Source organism: Schistocerca piceifrons, chromosome 1, assembly GCF_021461385.2.
Source record: "Schistocerca piceifrons isolate TAMUIC-IGC-003096 chromosome 1, iqSchPice1.1, whole genome shotgun sequence".
Taxonomy (NCBI): Eukaryota; Metazoa; Arthropoda; class Insecta; order Orthoptera; family Acrididae; genus Schistocerca; species Schistocerca piceifrons.
Genome location: NC_060138.1, coordinates 11,082,920 through 11,104,328, shown reverse-complemented (window position 1 = coordinate 11,104,328; position 21,409 = coordinate 11,082,920). Strand labels below are relative to the sequence as shown.

At 40.5% G+C, this 21,409-nt stretch overlaps 1 pseudogene; it reads left to right on the top strand.

Moving 5' to 3' along the window:
* Nucleotides 1-21,409, top strand: part of LOC124802659 — a 58,889-nt pseudogene that overhangs the window by 18,136 nt on the left and 19,344 nt on the right.

The following is a 21,409-nucleotide window of genomic DNA, read 5'->3' as shown; positions in this document are numbered from 1 at the left end:
ATAATACCTTCAGCAAAAGATGTGTGCGTTGAAGTGGGGAAAAAGATTGGAGATGTATGTAGTTTAATTTTCGTAAATTGTTAAGAAGGTTAACAGCTTGGCATGCTAAGATAAATTCCCACATTCTCTAAAAAGAGAGAAAAAGATTAATTTAACAGAATCAGTGAGGTATACAAATATAACAACAGACTTGTAGAACCATTATTTTGTAGGTTAGATTAGATTAGATTCAGCTTTTGTTCCAAGACCCAAAACATGAGATGATTCTCATGGGTGAGTAACATGCCAGAAAGTATAACATAAAAAATATAAAACATTTGAATACCCTGATCATTTGTCAGGAGATTGTCAAACTAGGTGAATACAATACAAACTGGAACAGCTAATATTTTCAGAATTGATACGCTGTCAGACTGAAACATTGTTATGCACTATTAATAAATTTATCAAACAAAAAGTACATAATCTTGACTGTTATGACAAAGTGCTCTCAGAACTGAAATCTAACAGACATTCTTATTTAAGCTGGCCTAACAGCCATTGTTAAGATATTCATCTATAGAGTAGGATGAGTCTTTCAAACTCTGTTTAAACCAAGCTTTATCTGATACCAAGTTTTTAGTGGTGTCTTTCTTCCACAGATAAATTGTGTTGTAATGCGAGATTTTAATGAAGATGAAGTATGCAGTTTTGTGGAGTTAAGAAAAGAGTAAAATGTTGATGTAAGATTTATCGAGTACATGCCTTTCAGCGGCAACAAATGGAATGATGGGAAGATGGTCTCATTTAGTGAAATGCTCCAAATAATTAGAAAGCAGTGGCCTGATTTTGATCCTCCTCCCAATGGGCCCAATGATACCTCAAAGGTACGTGCAGTATTACATATGAACATACATTGAAAATAATTTAATGTTTATGACTTACTACCAATCACAAGAATACTTCACATCTGCTGGTGGTATGAGAGATGGACTGGTTTAGTTACATATTTCTCATCCCATTCAGTAAGTCTGTCCTGGCCTGGGTTTCTCTGCAGCTTTTCTGCAACTCTCCCCATTTGCTAAACCTTGACAATCCTTTTCTTTCTTCCCTTTTCCTTCCCCTTCATTGTTTCTGCCAGAAGAAGAAGCCACTGGCTCCGAAAGCTTGCACATTTCCATAACTTTAAGGGGAGTTAGAAGGGGAAAACATTCTTGTTCTTTTTTTTGGGTTTTTATCTGATTATAAAATTTGCAATTTTCCAAATAAAATGATATGTATATTACTTATAAACTTGCGTGGGAAGTATTTTATTTTATTTTCTAAAATATAATCTACACCAGTTGAAAATGTTAAAATTTTTACATGCATTACTTCAAGACCTAATAAAATCGGTAATTTTTTATATACAGGGTAGTCCATTGATCGTGACCGGGCCAAATATCTCACGAAATAAGTGTCAAACGAAAAAACTACAAAGAACGAAATTTGTCTAGCTCGAAAGGGGAAACCAGCTGGCGCAATGGTTGGCCTGCTATAAGGCGCTGCCATAGATCAAACTGATATCAACTGTGTTTTTTAAAATAGGAACCCCATTTTTTATTACATATTCGTGTAATACGTAAAGAAATATGAATGTTTTAGTTGGACCACTTTCTTCGCTTTGTGATAGATGGCGCTGTAATAGTCACAAACATATGTCTCATAATTTTAGACGAACAGTTGGTAACAGGTAGGTTTTTTAAATTAAAATACAGAATGTAGGTACATTTGAACATTTTATTTCGGTTGTTCCAATGTGATACATGTACCTTTGTGAACTTATCATTTCTAAGAACGCATGCTGTTACGGCGTGATTACCTGTAAATACCACATTAATGCAATAAATGCTCAAAATGATGTCTGTCAACCTCAATGCCTTTGGCAATACGTGTAATGATATTCCTCTCAACAGTGAGTAGTTCGCCTTCCGTAATGTTCGCACATGCATTGACAATGCACTGACGCATGTTGTCAGGCATTGTCGGTGGATCACAATAGCAAATATCCTTCAACTTTCCCCACAGAAAGAAATCTGGGGACATCAGATCCGGTGAATGTGCGAGCCATGGTATGGTGCTTTGATGACCAATCCACCTGTCATGAAATATGCTATTCAATAATGCTTCAACCGCACGCAAACTATGTGCCGGACATCCACCATTTTGGAGGTACATCGCCATTCTGTCATGCAGTGAAACATCTAGTAGTAACATTGGTAGAACATTACGCAGGAAATCAGCATACATTGCACCATTTAAATTTCCATCGATAAAATGGGGGCCAATTATCCTTCCTCCCTTAATGCCACACCATACATTAACCTGCCAAGGTCGCTGCTGTTCCACTTGTCACTGCCATCGTAGATTTTCCGTTGCCCAATAGTGAATATTATGGCGGTTTAGGTTACCGCTGTTGGTGAATGATGCTTCATCGCTAAATAGAACGCATGCAAAAAATCTTTCATCATCCCGTAATTTCTCTTATGCCCAGTGGAAGAACTGTACATGACATCCAAAGTCATCGCCATGCAATTCCTGGTGCATAGAAATATGGTACGGGTGCAATCGATGTTGATGTAGCATTCTCAACACCGACGTTTTTGAGATTCCCAATTCTCGCGCAATTTGTCTGCTACTGATGTGTGGATTAGCTGCCCCAGCAGCTAAAACACCTACTAGGGCATCATCATTTGTTGCAGGTCGTGGTTGGTGTTTCACATGTGGCTGGACACTTCCTGTTTCCTTAAATAATGTAACTATCCGGCGAATGGTCCGGACACTTCGATGATGTCGTTCAGGATACCGAGCAGCATACATAGCACACGCCCCTTGGGCATTTTGATCACAATAGCCATACATCAACACGATATCGACCTTTTCCGCAATTGGTAAACGGTCCATTTTAACACGGGTAATGTATCATGAAGCAAATACCGTCCACACTGGTGGAATGTTATGTGATACCACATACTTACATGTTTGTGACTATTACAGCAGCTGGCCGGAGTGGCCGAGCGGTGCTAGGCGCTACAGTCTGGAAACGCGCGACCGCTACGGTCGCAGGTTCGAATCCTGCCTCGGGCATGGATGTGTGTGATGTCCTTAAGTTAGTTAGGTTTAAGTAGTTCTAAGTTCTAGGGGACTGATGACCTCAGAAGTTAAGTCCCATAGTGCTCAGAGCCATTTGAACCATTTTTGACTATTACAGCCCCATCTATCACAAAGCGAAAAAAGTGGTCCAGCTAAAACATTCATATTTCTTTACGTACTACATGAATATTTAATAAAAAAATGGGGGTTCCTATTTTTAAAAAATGGAGTTGATATGAGTTTGACCTATGGCAGTGCCATCTAGCAGGCCAACCATAGCGCCATCTGGTTTCTCCCTTCAAGCTAGACGAATTTTGTTCTTTGTAGTTTTTTCATTTGATGCTTATTTCGTGAGATATTTGGCCCGGTCACTATCAATGGACCACCCTGTAGAAAGCTGTGGATTGCTGTGTTATGAAGGTTAAATTATGTGTTTGTATTGGTAGCAGTGTCAAAAATAGTATCCTATCTTTTCATAGTATAAACATGCTTTGTATATCGAAGTGCTAACGTTTTTCCGAGGAAAAGTGACGAATAGACTGGTAAATCTCTCAAAAAGTATGACTCCAAAATGAAGTGTTTTTAAGAAATGTGGGTTTCATGGTAATAAATTTTTGAATAAAGAGAAACATTGTGTTCAGCATGTGGTGTGTGAAGTTACAGACAATAAAATACTGGCAAACTCATGAGTATCTAGCAAAACACCCATTAGTGCTTCGAAGATTAAAATGAAACATAGTGATAACACAGTTATCTCAAAACAAAACTCATGTAAACGGTTTAGGTTATATGCTGATACATTTACACATCCTAACAGGGGTGTTATGTGAATGTGTGTGCTGTATGTATGTGGAGGGCCAGTTAGTTTACATGAAGACATTGAGGTATCAAATGGACAAGCCAGGAAACTTATCATTAATTCTGCCAGTTGTAAATATACTCATTCATTTTGGAATTCTGATAAGTGTAAAGATAATTATTTTGAAATAAATGTTAGGTGGTTTTATGGATTGAGAGCTATTGGCAAAGGACACACTGCAGCAGAAACAATGTGTGTCATGATGTATATGCCACGCCCACTTTGTAAAATGGACAAGTATGCAGGATTTATTGGAGCTGCTGTGAGATCTGCTGCATGTGAGTCAATTAAGGGTGCTGCAAATGAAGCTGCTGAAATAAACGATGGTATGATTGACATATCAGTAGCTTTTGGGGCACTTGGTAGAAGCGCAGCTGCAGTTCTAAGAATTCTGTTGCTACAGTGACCAGTGTGGATACTGGAAAGCTAATAGATTTCCAGATTTTAACCAAACATTGTTATAAGTATAAATCAGGGAATGAAGAAGGGCATATCTGTGACAGAAATTATGAAGGACAACTAGTCGTACGGAGGCCTGTGCAGCTGTTGAAATTTATAATCGATCTGTAAACTAAAGGGGAGTGTGTTACACTAAGTTCTTAGGTTAGGCAGACTCAAATGCATATAACAGTGTAGTAGCCACTCAGCCTTATGGTGAGAAGCTTATCACAGAAATGGAATGTGTTGGTCATGTCCAGAAGAGGATGGGTACCAGATTGAGGAAGTTGAAACAAAGTTTGAGAGACAAGAAACTTTCAGATGGTAAGACCATAAGAAGCAGGCTGACAGACAAAATGATTGATGAACTACAACAGTATTATGGGATTGCCATTAGAAATAATACTGAGGATTTGTTGAAAATGAAGCAGGCAGTATGGGCTACCTTCTTCCAGAGACTGTCAGCTGATGATAAACCAGTACACCATCTTTGCCCTCCTGGATCTGGTTCATGGTGCAATTACCGCAATGCCCAGTACTCAAACAGGTCATACAGCCATAAACATTCTATCCCAGCAGCAGTTGTGGATATCATAAAACCTGTTTACAGAGACCTGGCAATCCTGAATTATTGAAGAAGTGTCTGCATTGTCAGACTCAAAATCCCAATGAGTCGTTCAATAATCTTATAGTGTCAGTGTCATCGTAACTGCCATCTGCGTCACGTCTGCTGTGCAGCGAGCTACGCTAGTTTAAGTATTAACTCTATTTTTCTTACTTATCACTTCTTCTTCCGTGTGTTTTTGCTTTTAGGAAGCTTTAATTGTCGAGTGCTAGTAATAGTGTTCCATAAATTTTGTGTTTGTTTTGAATACAGTCAGAGAGAGTCCGTTTAGACAGCCATAGTGCCAGTAGTGCTAGTGTTTGTTTTGAATACAGTCCAGAGACAGTTAGTGCTATTTTCATTGTTTTCTACAGGAAGTGTCTAGTAACCACAGTTTAGTCAACTATCAGCCGCCTTTAGTGAATTAGCAGTCCAGTTATAAGTTGATTAACTCTCTACAGTAAATTGATTTCTTAGTATGGATAGGATGTGTGACCGCTGTCTACGGACACAGGAGGAGCTGGCCACTGTTCGCGAACAGCTGAACGTGTTGATGGCCGCGGTTAGCCGTCTTCAGGCTGTTGCCTTGGAGTGTAGCGGCAGTGGGGAGTCTGGTGCGTTGCATGGTACACCCCAGGTGTTACATGTTTCACCCACTGACCCTTCTGTCAACACATCTTTGTGGGTACCGGGCGCGGTTGGGCCACCCTCTTCCCAAGGGGAGTGGCGGGTTCAGCGGCATTTGCGGCACACGAGGCGGAGGGTCAGTTTGGAGGCTGGCCGTGTGGCATTGCCCATTCTGCCTGTGAGTGGACATGTGGCCACTCCTTCAGCAAGGTCCGAGCAGGCACATGGGGGGAGGGGTTTATTAGTTATTGGGAGCTCCAACGTTAGGCGGGTGATGGAGCCCCTTAGGGAAATAGCGGAAAGGTCGTGGAAGAAGGTCAGTGTTCACTCTGTCTGCTTGCCAGGGGTCTCATCCGAGATGTGGAGGAGGCCGTGCCGGCAGTGATAGAGAGCACTGGGTGCACCCGACTGCAAATTGTTGCTCATGTCGGCACCAATGACTCCTGCCGTCTGGGTTCAGAGGTCATCCTCAGTTCGTACAGGCGGTTACCGGAGTTGGTGTAGGCAGAAAGCCTCATGGGGTGGAATCTGAGCTAGCTATTTGTAGTATCGTTCCCAGAACCGATAGTGGTCCTCTGGTTTGGAGCCGAGTGGAAGGCTTAAACCAGGGGCTCAGACGATTCTGCGGAGATCTGGGGTGCAAATTTCTCGACCTCCGCTATCGGGTGGAGAAAAGTAGGGTCCCCCTGAATAGGTCACGCGTGCACTACATGCAGGAAGCGGCTACAAGGGTAGCGGAGTATGTGTGGAGTGCACATGTGGGTTTTTTAGGTTAGAGAATTCCCTCCCTAGGCTGACAAGACACCTCCTGAGATGCGGCAAGGTAGAAGTAGACAAAATGCAACAGGGAATAACAATATTAATGTGCTAATAGTAAACTGCAGGAGCATCTATGGAAATGTCCCAGAACTGCTCTGATTAATAAACGGTCACAATGCCCACATAGTACTAGGGACAGAAAGTTGTCTGAAACCAGATGTAAATAGTAATAAATTCTAAACTCAGATTGGAATGTATACCGCAGAGACAGGCTGGACAGTGAAGGGGGAGGCATGCTTAAAGCGATAAGAAGTGCAATAGTATCGAAGGAAATTGACGGAGATCCGATATGTGAAATAATTTGGGTGAAGGTCACGGTTAAACCAGGCTCAGACATGGTAATTGGATGTCTCTATAGGCCCCCTGGCTCAGCAGCTGTTGTGGCTGAGCACCTGAAGGATAATTTGGAAAATATTTCGAGTAGATTTGCCCACCATGTTATAGTTCTGGGTGGAGATTTTAATTTGCCGGATATAGACTGGGAGACTCAAACTTTCGTAACGGATGGCAGGGGCAAAGAATCCAGTGAAATTTTTTAAGAGCTTTATCTGAAAACTACCTTGAGCAGTTAAACAGAGAACCGACTCGTGGCGATAACATATTAGACCTTCTAGTGACAAACAGACCTGAACTATTTGAAACAGTTAACGCAGAACAGGGAATCAGCAATCATAAAGTGGTTACTGCAGCGATGATTTCAGCCGTAAATAGAAATATTAAAAAAGGTACGAAGATTTTTCTGGTTAGCAAAAGTGACAAAAATCAGATTTCAGAGTACCTGACGGCTCAACACAAAAGTTTTGTTTTAAGTACAGATAGTGTTGAGGATCTGTGGACAAAGTTCAAAACCATCGTACAATATGCATTAGATGAGTATGTGCCAAGCAAGATCGTAAGAGATGGAAAAGAGCCAGCGTGGTACAACAACCGAGTTAGAAAACTGCTGCGGAAGCAAAGGGAACTTCACAGCAAACATAAACATAGCCAACACCTTGCAGACAAACAAAAATTACGCGAAGCGAAATGTAATGTGAGGAGGGCCATGCGAGAGGCGTTAAATGAATTCGAAAGTAAAGTTCTATGTACTGACTTGGCAGAAAATCCTAAGAAATTTTGCTCTTATGTCAAAGCGGTAGGTGGATCAAAACAAAATGTCCAGACACTCTGTGACCAAAAAGGTACTGAAACAGAGGATGATGGACTAAAGGTCGAAATACTAAATGTCTTTTTCCAAAGCTGTTTCACAGAGGAAGACTGCACTGTAGTTCCTTCTCTAGATTGTCACACAGATGACAAAATGGTAGATATTGAAATAGATGACAGAGGGATAAAGAAACAATTAAAATCACTCAAAAGAGGAAAGGCCGCTGGACCTGATGGGATACCAGTTCAGTTTTACACAGAGTATGCGAAGGAACTTGTCCCCCTTCTTGCAGCAGTGTACCGTAGGTCTCTACAAGAGCAAAGCGTTCCAAAGAATTGGAAAAGGGCACAGGTCATCCCCGTTTTCAAGAAGGGACGTCGAACAGAAGTGCAGAACTATAGACCTATATCTCTAACGTCGATCAGTTGTAGAATTTTAGAACATGTATTATGTTCGAGTATTATGACTTTTCTGTAAACTAGAAATCTACTCTGTAGGAATCAGCATGGGTTTTGAAAAAGACGATCGTGTGAAACCCAGCTCGCGCTATTCGTCCACGAGACTCAGATGGCCATAGACACGGGTTCCCAAATAGATGCTGTGTTTCTTGACATCCGCAAGGCGTTCGATACAGTTCCCCGCAATCGTTTAATGAACAAAGTAAGAGCATATGGACTATCAGACCAATTATGTGATTGGATTGAAGAGTTGCTAGATAACAGAACGCAGCATGTCATTCTCAATGGAGAGAAGTCTTCCGAAGTAAGAGTGATTTCAGGTGTGCTGCAGGGGCGTGTCGTAGGACCGTTGCTATTCACAATGTACATAAATGACCTTGTGAATGACATCGGAAGTTCACTGAGGCTTTTTGCGGATGATGCTGTGGTATATCGAGAGGTTGCAACAATGGAAAATTGTACTGAAATGCAGGATGATCTGCAGCGAATTGATGCATGGTGCAGGGAATGGCAATTGAATGTCAATGTAGACAAGTGTAATGTGCTGCGAATACATAGAAAGAAAGATCCCATATCATTTAGCTACAATATAGCAGGTCAGCAGTTGGAAGCAGTTAATTCCATAAATTATCTGGGAGTATGCATTAGGAGTGATTTAAAATGGAATGATCATATAAAGTTGATCGTCGGTAAATCAGATGCCAGACTGAGATTCGTTGGAAGAATCCTAAGGAAATGCAATCCAAAAACAAAGGAATTAGGTTACAGTACACTTGTTCGCCCACTGTTTCAATACTGCTCAGCAGTGTGGGATCCGTACCAGATAGGGTTGATAGAAGAGATAGAGAAGATCCAACAGAGAGCAGCATGCTTCGTTATAGGATCATTTAGTAATCGCGAAAGCGTTACAGAGATGTTAGATAAACTCCAGTGGAAGACTCTGCAGAAGAGACGCTCAGTAGCTCGGTACTGGCTTTTGTTGAAGTTTCGAGAACATACCTTCACCGAGGAGTCAAGCAGTATATTGCTCCCTCCTACGTATATCCCGCGAAGAGACCATGAGGATAAAATGAGAGAGATTAGAGCCCGCACAGAGGCATACCGACAATCCTTCTTTCCACAAACAATACGAGACTGGAATAGAAGGGAGAACCAATAGAGGTACTCAAGGTACCCTACACCGTCAGGTGGCTTGAGGAGTATGGATGTAGATGTAGATGTAGATGTAGACCAAAAAATGCTACAACATATGGGAATTAATTCTGGAGCAAACTGCATCAGAGAATTTGAATGGATGGACAAGGTTTGTACTGGTAAAGCAGAGTATGCAGCACAGTTGGCCACTACGGAGTCCAGAAAGAAGAAAACAAGAAAAAACTTAAAAAAGATCAAGAGGATGATATACAGTATGGTGCAGGGTGCTTCTGAGTGACTAAAAATAAAATGTTAAGCATATATTGAGTAACAGTCTATTAAAACTTTAAAAACTCTTCCTGAAAATTTACATTTTCTCTTGCATTTTTCCCTAAATCTCAGAAACTACTTCGAGTAGCGAATTCAAATTTTCAGGGAGTAATAACATATGTATCCTGAGTCTTCCGAACTAAAAGAAGAACATAATGTTATGTATAAATAAAATTATTTAGAATAACATACAAAAAAGTACACAAAATTTTAACTGTGTAATTAAAAAATTGTATTTCCAAAAGCAGTGCCTGAAATGCAATTATTGTAAGACTCAGAACATATAGTTTAATGTGCTGTAAAAGCTTCTTGTCAATGGCTACAGTTGTTCCTGAAATACGGGGAAGTTAAGTCACTAAATTTAACATTGTCAGGATAGGGCGTTCAAACTCCCCTTAATGCACGTTTTCTCCTTCCTCCACTTGGTGAGCAACACATTTATAGTATATTCACAACAGCAGTAGCTATTTTCTTACAATTTCTTTTTGCAGGCATCCCATGTCCCGGGCTTCAAGGGACATGTGGGATTTATTACCTCAATGAGTGAACACTTCTGTGGCACGTGCAACCGTTTACGGATAACAGCTGATGGCAATTTGAAGGTGTGTCTCTTTGGGAATTCAGAGATATCTCTCAGGTGAGTGATGAAACATAGAATAATCGTGTCCAAGTGAAAATTCATGCGAGGAAACCATAAAATTACTAGAAGACTGACAGACTGATCAGTATTTTACGTTCAGGAGGTGAAATTCCAAAACTTCTTACAGACACATTCGTTCCTCTTGTCCTCACATTAGTCGTGGAGTCCGAGTGACCTTTCAGACCTTCAGAAACTTATCCCTCTTTCCTCTCTCATGAAGGAACTGATAGTTCCAAATGCTGAGTATAGAATAATACTTTCAAACTGTTTGCCATGCACATTAGGTATGTGGTTGGTATATGGAAGAGATAAACTGCAGTTAAATCCAGCAGGTATGAAATGAGTAATCTTTTCTTGAAGTTTTCAGCTTGCACCCTCCTCTCTCCAAGACATACAAACCAGATACCTCTAACTAAATAATTTGTGAGTATATATAATTTGCCTCTGTCAACATCATGTTACACTAACCTATTTGTGAGATTAAATTAAAGGAAAGTAATCAGGACTGGAAATTATGTAAAGACATTTTTAGCTATGTCCCTTGGTTGTAATAAAGTTAACACAGTATTTCTGTCCATGTGATGGTAACTATGATTCGCCAGCCACCGTTGCCGAGCGGTTCTAGACGCTTCAGTCCAGAACCGCGCGACTGCTACGGTCGCAGGTTTGAATCCTGCCTTGGCTCAGATGTTAAGTCCCATAGTGCCCAGAGCCATTTGAACTGTGATTCATGATTATCAGAGTCTATATGTTCCAAATAAAAATTGGAACTTCATGTGTATAAATGTACAAATTATTAGACAATGGGACCAACAACTGACACTTTTAAATTGATGACTAGACTAAGAGATTAATAATAGGAAAAAAACTGCAAGATACTTGGCGATAAGTTTGTTTCAGGACAAGGTAAGGGGGGTGGGGGGTGGGAAGAATCAGCTCTCTCTTTGTGAGCATAACAGAAATCCTTTATCAACCGAAGGTAAAATAAGATATAAAAATACAGGGTCAAACAATTAATTTAAGTATCTTAGAAACCAAATGACTAATGAAATTGGAAGCTAAGAAAAGTAAGTTCGTAGTAAGTAGGGTGAAACACAGGGGGCTGCAACATATTGCCATTGTTGTTTGACTTGTCTATCAAAGAAAAAAGAAATGGATCAAAACAAAATAAAAGTGAGAATGGAAATGTATCAGAAGCAGATAGGAATAAGCAAGGAACATATTCTTTAATAAATAAAAAAAAAACTGACATGTGAGGCAGATGTTCCTACAATTTTATGTTCAAAGCACAGCAGTCTGTGAAAGCAAAATATTTATGACATTGAAAAAAGAAAATCAGTGAGTGAAAAATGTGTGTAGGTGAATTGTGGTGAAAGACTGGATATTGGAACTTCTGTTAGGCTGCCCAGTATTAGTTAACTTGGTAGTAAAGGAGCAAGTTTGCAAGGGCAGATAACTGTTTGGCTACGTAAAATAGAGTGGGAGTATGGAAAAACTAGTCCAAGATAGGATGAAAAAGATAACAGCAACTTAAAAAATGAATTGATAAGTTACCATGAACCCCATTCCAATCTAGTGAATGCAGTGGTTGACAATATCTTGTGACATTCGCCTATAAGGCTCAAACAATAATTGCTAAATAAAAATACAAAATGTTGACAAGACTGTATCTAAGCTGTCACTCTCTTTTGAAACAAGGGTGTTTAAACCAACAAACACGCAGGAAAGCAGGGACAACTCGCACACTAGAGAAGGATGGGCAGTATCATTGAAGGAGTGAGCATAAACCGTGTGGAATATGTGTGGTACAAGAAATGATAGTAAGAAAAAAAAAGAAGAAGAAGAAGAAGAGGAAAAATGTTGATTTGGAAACAAGGGAATAAAAATTTGCCACGTGAAGAGACAAAATGGTACTGTGCTGATGAGTGTGTACAAGTGGTGATATACAATATACATTGATAAAGGAACTCTGCATTGGGCCCAGAAGACCATGCAATGCTCTTCGAGAGATGTCCTCTACTATATATCTATGGAGAGTTAGGGGGTCAGTATACAACTCTCCAGGCTGTTATCAACTTCCAGAAGTTGAAGACACTACATCTCACTTGAGTAGCTCCTCAGCTGGAACTACAAGCAGAGTGTACCCTATTCCAATCTGTCCACCGAGCAGAATTTCCCGGCTCTACAAGGAATTGAACCTGATCCCTTTCTATGGCACGCCTGTGGCATACTGACTCCATAGCTGTGGCAAGAGTCATAATATACACTTGTGAACAATTGAGTTATAACTATTCTGTTTATTGGGGAGAGAGTATGTATATTGCCACCGTCAATGAAATAGTTTAGTGTATCGTAACTGGAATGTATTCAGACCTCGTACTTGTGTGAGAGCACAGTGTCTTAGACACTTGTAGTGTTTGTCTTAGCATGAACTAACCGGTGAGCCTTAATTTCTAGTATTTTTAATTATATATCATTACTGGTGCCTCTGGCACTTATGTGTTGCAATAGCAATAGCTTGCAATAGCAAACATTGAGTCAACCATGGTTTTTGGATTAGAAGTAGAGGTCAGCTGGGTTGACAGTGGGAATAGAGTGATGGGAAGTGGACAATAAGCAGTTATATTGAAGGGTGCATTATTTGATATGTTAAGGTTAATTACAAAACGTGGATTGGAGAATTTTTCACATTGAGCAGAAGTAAGTTTACAGGACCAGATGTCAAATTACACATGATCAGTGTGAATCCCTATAGTCAGAATGAACACTGGCACACAGAATAATCTATAGGTAGCCTTGCTGTATATAAAAAATCAGATTTGTGCTGAACTGTCATGAACAAACTGTCACTTCTCTGGAATAAATAGACTCTGATTTATTAATTACATCTGTGTAAATGAAAAATATAGGAAAACATAGATTGCTGCTTACTGTAAAGGAGACATGTTACATTGTAGACAGGCACAATTAAAAAGGCACTTACACAAAGCTTTCGGCCACAGCCTTCATCAGCAAAAGAGATACAGAGAAACACACACATTCATACACACAGGCAAGCGCATGTCACACACATATGACTGTCAACTCCAGCAGCTTGCCCCTAGCTGCTGGACTTGGGAGTTTTTTTTTTTTTTTTTCTCTGTGTGTGTGTGTGCGTGCATGCGTGCGCGCGCAGTAGGTTTGCTTGTGTGTTGTGCCTGTGTGCAACTTTGTTTTCTTTACGGTAAATAGTGATCTATCTTTCCCTGCACTGTTGATATTCCTACCTGGAATTTCCATTGTTTAATCAGTGTAAATAAGAAGGACACAGTTACATATATTCTGTCACTTGAAGACTAATACATGAAGTCAGTGGACATTATTTTTTATTGCAGGGGATCTTTGTCACCACTAATTATTAATTTTGTGTTCCAGTTAATTAGACATGGTTTCATCCTTTCCTGGATGTGCTCTTTTTGTTAAATCTTCCTTCAAAATATCTGATTTACTTCAAATTAATAAACCTGAGTATTCTGAAAAAGGAGGTGCAGCGTACAGCTGCAGTGTGACAGTTGATCACAGGGTGATTTTATCACTGCCATATCGTGGGTACCCATGGGTCAAGACACATATTCTATAAGGGTGTGTAGTCATTGGGCTTTCTTGTACCACAGTGTCAAAGGTGTACTGTGAGCAGATTTATTCAAGGAAAATACTACCACAATCAGCAGAGTGAACTGCTATGGGCAACAGGATATCATTGACAGGGGTTACCACTGACTAGCATGGCTTTAGCAGCGAACAGGTGGGCCACAATGTAGCAAATGACTCACCAACTCAGTGACAGTCAATAAACAGTAACCATTCATGCCACTGGGAACTGTCACCTCTTTGTGGGATACAAAGATGCAATCTGCACACTGCTCGTCACAGTTACAAAGATTAGCATTGGTTCGGAACAGCACCAGGGGATGCTCGAAGCATGCAGGAAGGTCATCTGTCTGATGATTTGCGGTACATATTGCCAAGGTGGCAGGGTGCAAAATAAGGAGTGATCAAAAAACTTCCATTTGAAGGCTGCATAGTTCAGATCAGTATGCCACACACACACACACACACACACACACACACACACACACACACACACACACACACACATATCCATCCGCACATATACCCTGCTTGTGTCTGTATATGTGCGGATGAATATATGTGTGTGTGTGTGTGTGTGCGCGCGTGAGTGTATACCTGTCCTTTTTCCCCCCTAAGGTAAGTCTTTCCACTCCCAGGGTTGGAATGAGTCCTTACCCTCTCCCTTAAAACCCACATCCTTTCGTCTTTCCCTCTCCTTCCCTCTTTCCTGATGAAGCAACTGTGGGTTGCAAAAGCTTGATTTTTGTGTGTGTGTTTGTTTGTGTGTCTATCAACATACCAACGGTTTCGTTTGGTAAGTTACATCATCTTTGTTTTTAGATATATTTTTCCCATTTGGAATATTTCCCTGTATTATATTATATATCAGTGCATTCCTCTCCCACAACTATCCTGCAGACCTTGTCCACAAACAGATCTCCCAAGCAATACATTCCTCCCCACCCAACAACAATGTTACTACCCCCAGACCACACAGAAGCATCCCCCTTTTCACACAATATTATCCTGGCCTCGAATACATCAACTAATTACTCTGCCACGGATATGAATTTCTCAAGTCAATCCCTGAAGTGAGATCATCCCTTGACAATATTCTCCCCACACCACCCAGAGTTGCCTTTTGCCGACCCCCTAACCTCCGTAACATCCTTGTCAAACCCTACAATATTCCCAGACCACCTTCTCTACCCAGCGGTTCCTACCCCTGTAACAATACGTCATTTATCAGCTGACATGCCTGCACTGTACAGCCTTTTACTTTGGTATGACGACAACTAAACTGGCTGAGCGCGTGAATGGGCACAGACGAACTGTCCGCCTAGGAGATGTCCAATACCCAGTAGCGGAGCATGCCCTCCAGCATAATTCTAGGGACCTAGGAACCTGCTACACCATATGTGCCATTTGGCTTCTTCCACCCAACACCAGTACCTCGGAACTGCGGAGATGGGAACTTGCACTCCAACACATCCTTTCATCCCGCCATTCCCCTGGACTGAACATATGTTAACCAACCTCACTCCCATTTACTCTTTAGTCTTCTCCTCTTTCCCTTTCCTCTTTAGCCATTCACGCATCTTTTCATCCTACATAGTTGCGTTTATCTTTATACTATGTGCCTCTTTACTTCTGTATTCATCCTTCTTGGTTTGAAGCTGGCACAGTAATTACAGTAGAATATCTTTGGCTTCCCTCTGACATCCATGCCTCCATCTTTCATCTTTGCTACCCTCCCTGTTTACCTTTTCCTGTTGCTTCATAACCTGGGTTGTGAATAACTGAATCCACTTTCCCTTCTTCCCCTTTTTTCCCCTCTCTCCTCCCTGATGAAGGAACGAAGTTCCGAAAGCTAGGATACGTCAATTTTCTGTTCTGTTTTGTGTATCTATCGGCTGTACTGAGCTGAGGTAAGTACTGGCCAGGCCCTCTATCTCTTTGTTAGCATTTGTTTCATATATATAACACACACACACACACACACACACACACACACACACACACACACACACACACACACACACACAGGGTGATGCGTATTATCATTTAAAAACCTCCAAAGCACTGTATATGACCCTGAGACAAGTAATTTAATACAAGACACATGGGATCACAAATGTTGGATACGATACAAATGTTGGGAAATGTGTCAAAAGCGAATGACAAATGTCACCAGATGATGTACCTTGCCATGCTTGCAGTGGTTGAGCCTCTCGGCCTGTCACACTTGATCATCCCAACCCAAGTCAAATATTCATATCATTGTGGCTACGGACACACGTGTGCAACTTTAGTGATGGCATTCAGGATTTGAGTCTTGCATCAGGCAGGCAGTATTTTTTCATTGTGTTAAACAATTATGTATTTATATTGAAGTTTATTATTTTATTTACCGGTCTTGCAGTTTCCTTGATTTCTTGCAAAGTACAGTACAATGAAAACCTACCATATTGCATAACAAGTAGATGAGTATAAACTTCAGAATAGCATCATTGCCATTAAATGACCTATGGTTTCTTTACTAACTAATGTCTGTAAACAAAAAGAGAAGGGACAGAAGCAAAAAACACAAAATCAGAACTGCTTTTGCTTGATTACAGCAGGGACAATAATTTTGTAACATCTACATTTACAACAGATCATATTTACAAAATGTTTTCGAAATTTGCTCTGTTTGCTCAAATGAAAGTATTGCACTGCTCAATCATTCCTTTACACTCAGCCCCAACTGCTGCACATGCTGTGGGGTATGTCATCTGGTTACGTCATATGTTCAGTGTTTCTCACCAATTTTTGGGGTATTTTGAAATGTATAAAAAGGCAAATGCAGAAAGTTATCACATTTTGCTGCACATTACCTGCATCACAGAAAAATAATGTATACAAATCTTCTCAGATTTGCCACTGAATAACTTTGTGCAAGCCTCACAATATTTCACCAACACAACTGTTCGTCATCTTCAGGTAGTGGTGGGTCCTGTCATCACTGCTGCAAGATGTGACTGGTGATATTCACACAGCAGAATTGAAATTTGTCAGGCTAGAAGCAGGAGTACGAATGTGTGGACAGGCACTCCCAGTTGGATGGAAATGCCATTCATAGTAGCCTTCTGCTTATGTGTTGTGGGCAATGACTGCACTTCTGGACACTCGTGTGGTTAAAAGCTGAATTAACTCTCTGCAAGGTGCTGCATCAGGTCATACATCGGAGGATCTGGTTTCTACTGTTTTAATTTCATGGCAGTCAGGGCTGGATTCTGGGCAGTGCTTAGTCAAAATTCCATATTCCTGTTGGTAAGATTGCCCACCGTATGGATACATGCCTCATTCTTAAAAACACAATCCTAGAGTGATGATGCTGAGGATAAAATTTCAGTCCTCTTGGGAAACGTGTGGTGCCCTGTATTCAGGCAGTGCTCTGCTACCACTAATTTACTGGGTGGCATTTTTGTCAGCGCTGTTGAACACAGTGTTCTTGCACAATGTGAGGTGTCTGCCCTATATAAGATTTCCCATAATGGCATCAGATCTTATATATGATCTGTGTTTTCTAAGGTCAAGATTGTCTTTAACTGAACACAAACAATTCCTTAGTTTTGCTGGTAGATGAAAAACACACTTGATTCTGTTTCTCTTAGCGATTCTTTCTATTTTTGAAAACATGCCACTGAAATATGGCAAAAAAGCCATTTGCAGTGCTTGTCTAAGTATCTTCATTTACATCCCTACAGTGAACTTGCTTTGCTCAGAACACATTTCAAATCTGTTTACAAGAATAAACATTCTGCTGGAACACTGTTCTTAGGTGTTACAGTTCACCAGGCAGACTGTCGGTATCTGAGATCACGTGTGCTCTATGTGCCAGGGAGTGTAAGACACTACCACATTGTGCAGGGTGACGGCAACTTTTGGACCGCAAATATAACTCTGCGTGTATCAGTTTTCAGTAGAGACTATGCCCCAGTGTTCTGTCAGCTTTTCTTCTAACCGTGACATCCAAGAATGGTAAGCTGCTATCTTTTTGTACTTCCACAGTGAACTGAATATTCAGATGGAGCGAGTGCAAATGCTGCAGGAACATAGGTAGTGTCTGTATTATGTGGGCCACACCACAAATGTCTCTTCAGCATTCTGCCAGAAGGAGGAATGTTGGATATTTACTAAGGGAAATAGAGGGTCTCCCATGGGAACACTGTCCACTTGATCAAAGTAGTTGGTGTTACATAAGAAATAGGATGAGGTATGCACATGTTTAAACAGCACCACAATTTCTTTCTCAAACTTGCTGCTAATAATCTCTAATGAGGGCTGCAGGGGCACTTTTGTAAGTAATGATATAACATTTGAGCTAACTGAAAGATCTGAAAGTTCTAGTTTAAGCATCTTCAGGTATTCTATGAAATCCTCTGAATTCTAAATATGATGGTCATAGTCATCCACATGATAAATTTCAAAGCTGTCACGTGGAAATTGCCAGTTGCATCTTGCAGCAGTGATGGTGGAAATCACCACCACCTGAAGATGCCAAAACGTTGTGTCACTGAAATATTGAGGGAGGGACTTGCATAATGTTATCTGGTGGGGAACCCAAAGTGTTTTTGCAACAGATCTATCAGGCAAGCCTGAAAATTCACATATACTCCAAGCAGTAAGTACCTGTTGTAAAATGGTCACATTGGTGAGCTTGGCAATTAATTAACAGTTTATCAATAAATTTGTCTTCATTTTGCAAGAAATTGTGCTGTGTTCCACTACTCCCTCTTCAACAAAACTAATGTCAGTTTCTGCTCCACCTCTTCAGCCCAAGATCCTATGTATACTCTTGAGCATTTGTGTAAGATACCTGTTTATTTATAAAAATAAAAGTAACTTCTATCATGACTTTCCCATTCTTGTCCAGTGGGTTTGTTATCCTGCTGTTGCCTACTGCAGACTACAAGATTACTGTTGAAGATTTCTGCAAAGTTTTTCTTCCTTTTTAGTGTACCAACATTTCACTGTGTGGTAATTGCCTGGTACTGTTTAACGGGTGTTTTAACTGTTGTTTCAGAGATGCAATACGAAGCAAATGCAGTGAGGATGACTTGCTTGCCATGATTGGAGCAGCAGTGAGAAGAAAGAAGAAACAACATGCAGGTAAGATACATTACAGCAAATGTAACTCTATAGATAGAAAGAAAATTTCTACTTAACAAGTCATAGCAAACATAAGAGCAAAATAGAACGAAAAACAACAGTGATAGAACCTGTGTTTTTGTGTAAAATTGGATTTAATTTTTTATTTAGTATTCAGTCTGATTAATGCCCATTGGTCAACAATACATTTCAGCCCTAGAATTTGGTTCTGCAAGGTCCACCAGATAACCATATATGGCTGTTGTAACTCCTTTATTGGACTTCAGAAGTTTTCCAGCAACAAATCTTTTTTTTTCTTTCTTTCCTTCTTTTTTTTCTTTTTTTAAAAAAAGCTAAAATGCAGAAAACATCATAAAGGAAACACTCACAGAAAAGCATCAGTGTCCTTGAAACAATGGAAACTCCAGTAGGAATATCAACAATGTTGGAAAAGACTGATTACTAGTTACTGGTGAAGGCTGTGGCTGAAAGCTTTATGTAAGTGTCTTTTAATTCTGCCCATCTGCAGCCTAAGGTATCTTCTTTATGGTAAGTAACAGTCTGTCTTTTCCTTCATTATTCATTAGTGTTCTTTGTTTTTATTGCTGTTTAGCAAGCATCATGTGGTATATAAGGGATGCGAATAGCGTCAGATGTTGAATCATTACTCTGGAGGATATGAAGGTGCTGCATATTGGTGTGAGACAGCATTATCTGATGAGAGTTTGAAAGAAACCTCATTGTGGATGTCCATTTGGTCGCCTGGTTAAACCTTGCAACATCTGTATTTTTGGAGTATTTGGATCTGATAGTGGCCTGATGTTGGAAAGTAAGGGCATACTCATAATCAATGTTCCAGTTGACTACATCAGACCACTACAAGGGAGCATCACTGTGTAGTGTACTGAGTACATTGTAACCTGTTCACGTCTGTGACTGCCATCTGGGAACAAGTACAGTAAACTCTCGTGCAGCTACACTTTTGGCTAGCTAGATTGACACTTGACAAGTTTCAATTTGCATGCACCTGGAGCCAAGCATTTGCTGGTGTTTTTTGGCAATCTAGTGCTAATCAGTGCACTGGTGCGTGTCAAAAGTCCAAGTATCGTCAATTCGTGCGTGTGTTGGTTGAAGCTCTAGTGTGTTTCTTATTCGTATTGCATGGTTTCATGCCACTGCCATCTATTGGAACTCCTTGTAAGTACAGTACATACAGTATTGTTCTATGCAGCGCAACGTAGTCCTGTCGAAACTGACAATTAGAGTGCGCCGCCTAACACTTTCCACTTGTTGTCAGTACATCAAAGCTGGTGAGCCACCCACAAAAGTTGCTGCAGAGTAGGAGTACAATTACTGATCGGAAGACAAATCGATAAGGAATTGAAAAATTTTGTTCCATCCAAGCATTGGGCAGCGCAGTGAAATCTTGAAAAACAATGAGAAAAGGTGCACATCCTCAGTTAGAAGAGGCATTATTTTTGTGGCACGAATAAATAAGAGCCAAAGGTGTGTCAGTTTCAGGTCCTCTACTTTGTCAAAATGAGCTGATGAGCTGATTGAAGGAAAGAAGCAAGAATTCCTCGGAAGTAATGGCCGGCAGGATCGTTTCAAGAAGCGGCATGGCATTCATGAAATTGCCATCAGTGCCAAATCATTATCTGGGGATGAAGCTGCTACGCTGATTTTAAGAAGAAACTGCACACAATCATTGACAAAGGAGGTTATACTGGCAATCAACTTTACAAATGTGATGAAACTGGGTTGAATTACAAAATGCTGCCAACGAAAACCCTTGCCTCTAAAGAAGAAGAAATGGCTTCCGGATACAAAAAAATCAAAGAAAGATTTACTGTCCTCGCTTGCAGTAATGCCACTGGCAATCATAAACTGTGTCTTACTTTAATTGGCAAATCCAAAACACCAAGAGCATTTAGACACCAACCAACCAGTTTGCCACTGAGGTACACGAATCAGTCTTAAGGCATGTATGAACAGTGCCATCTTCAGAGAGTGGTTCCAGGCAGAGTTTGTTCCAGCTGTAGTAAATTACATGGAAGGAAATGGACTTCCTCGAAAAGCGCTACTTCTTGTGGACAATGCTCCTTATCACCCAGGTGATCTGCAAGATGGGGATATCAAAGTTGTATTTCTCCCACAAAATGTCACATCTCTATGTCAACCGATGGACCAAGGTATTCGTGAGGCGATGGAAAAACATTACAGACGCAAGATGCTAGGTGATTGATGCTGCAGATGATTTTGTGGAAGCTCTTAAAAATCGATGTTTTAAGTGTCATTCATTGATTGCTGAAGCTTGGAGTCTAATTCCTCCACTTCCTCTTGTTAGGTCTTGGAAAAAACTCTTAGATCGTAAGGCAACCTAAGTGGTGGGAAGGAGGAGGCAACACCGAAACTCAAGCTGACATAATTTTGGTGAATTTACTGGAGAAGCTGGTTGTAAAGACACACACTTCGAAGACATTGAAGAGTGGATGGAAAA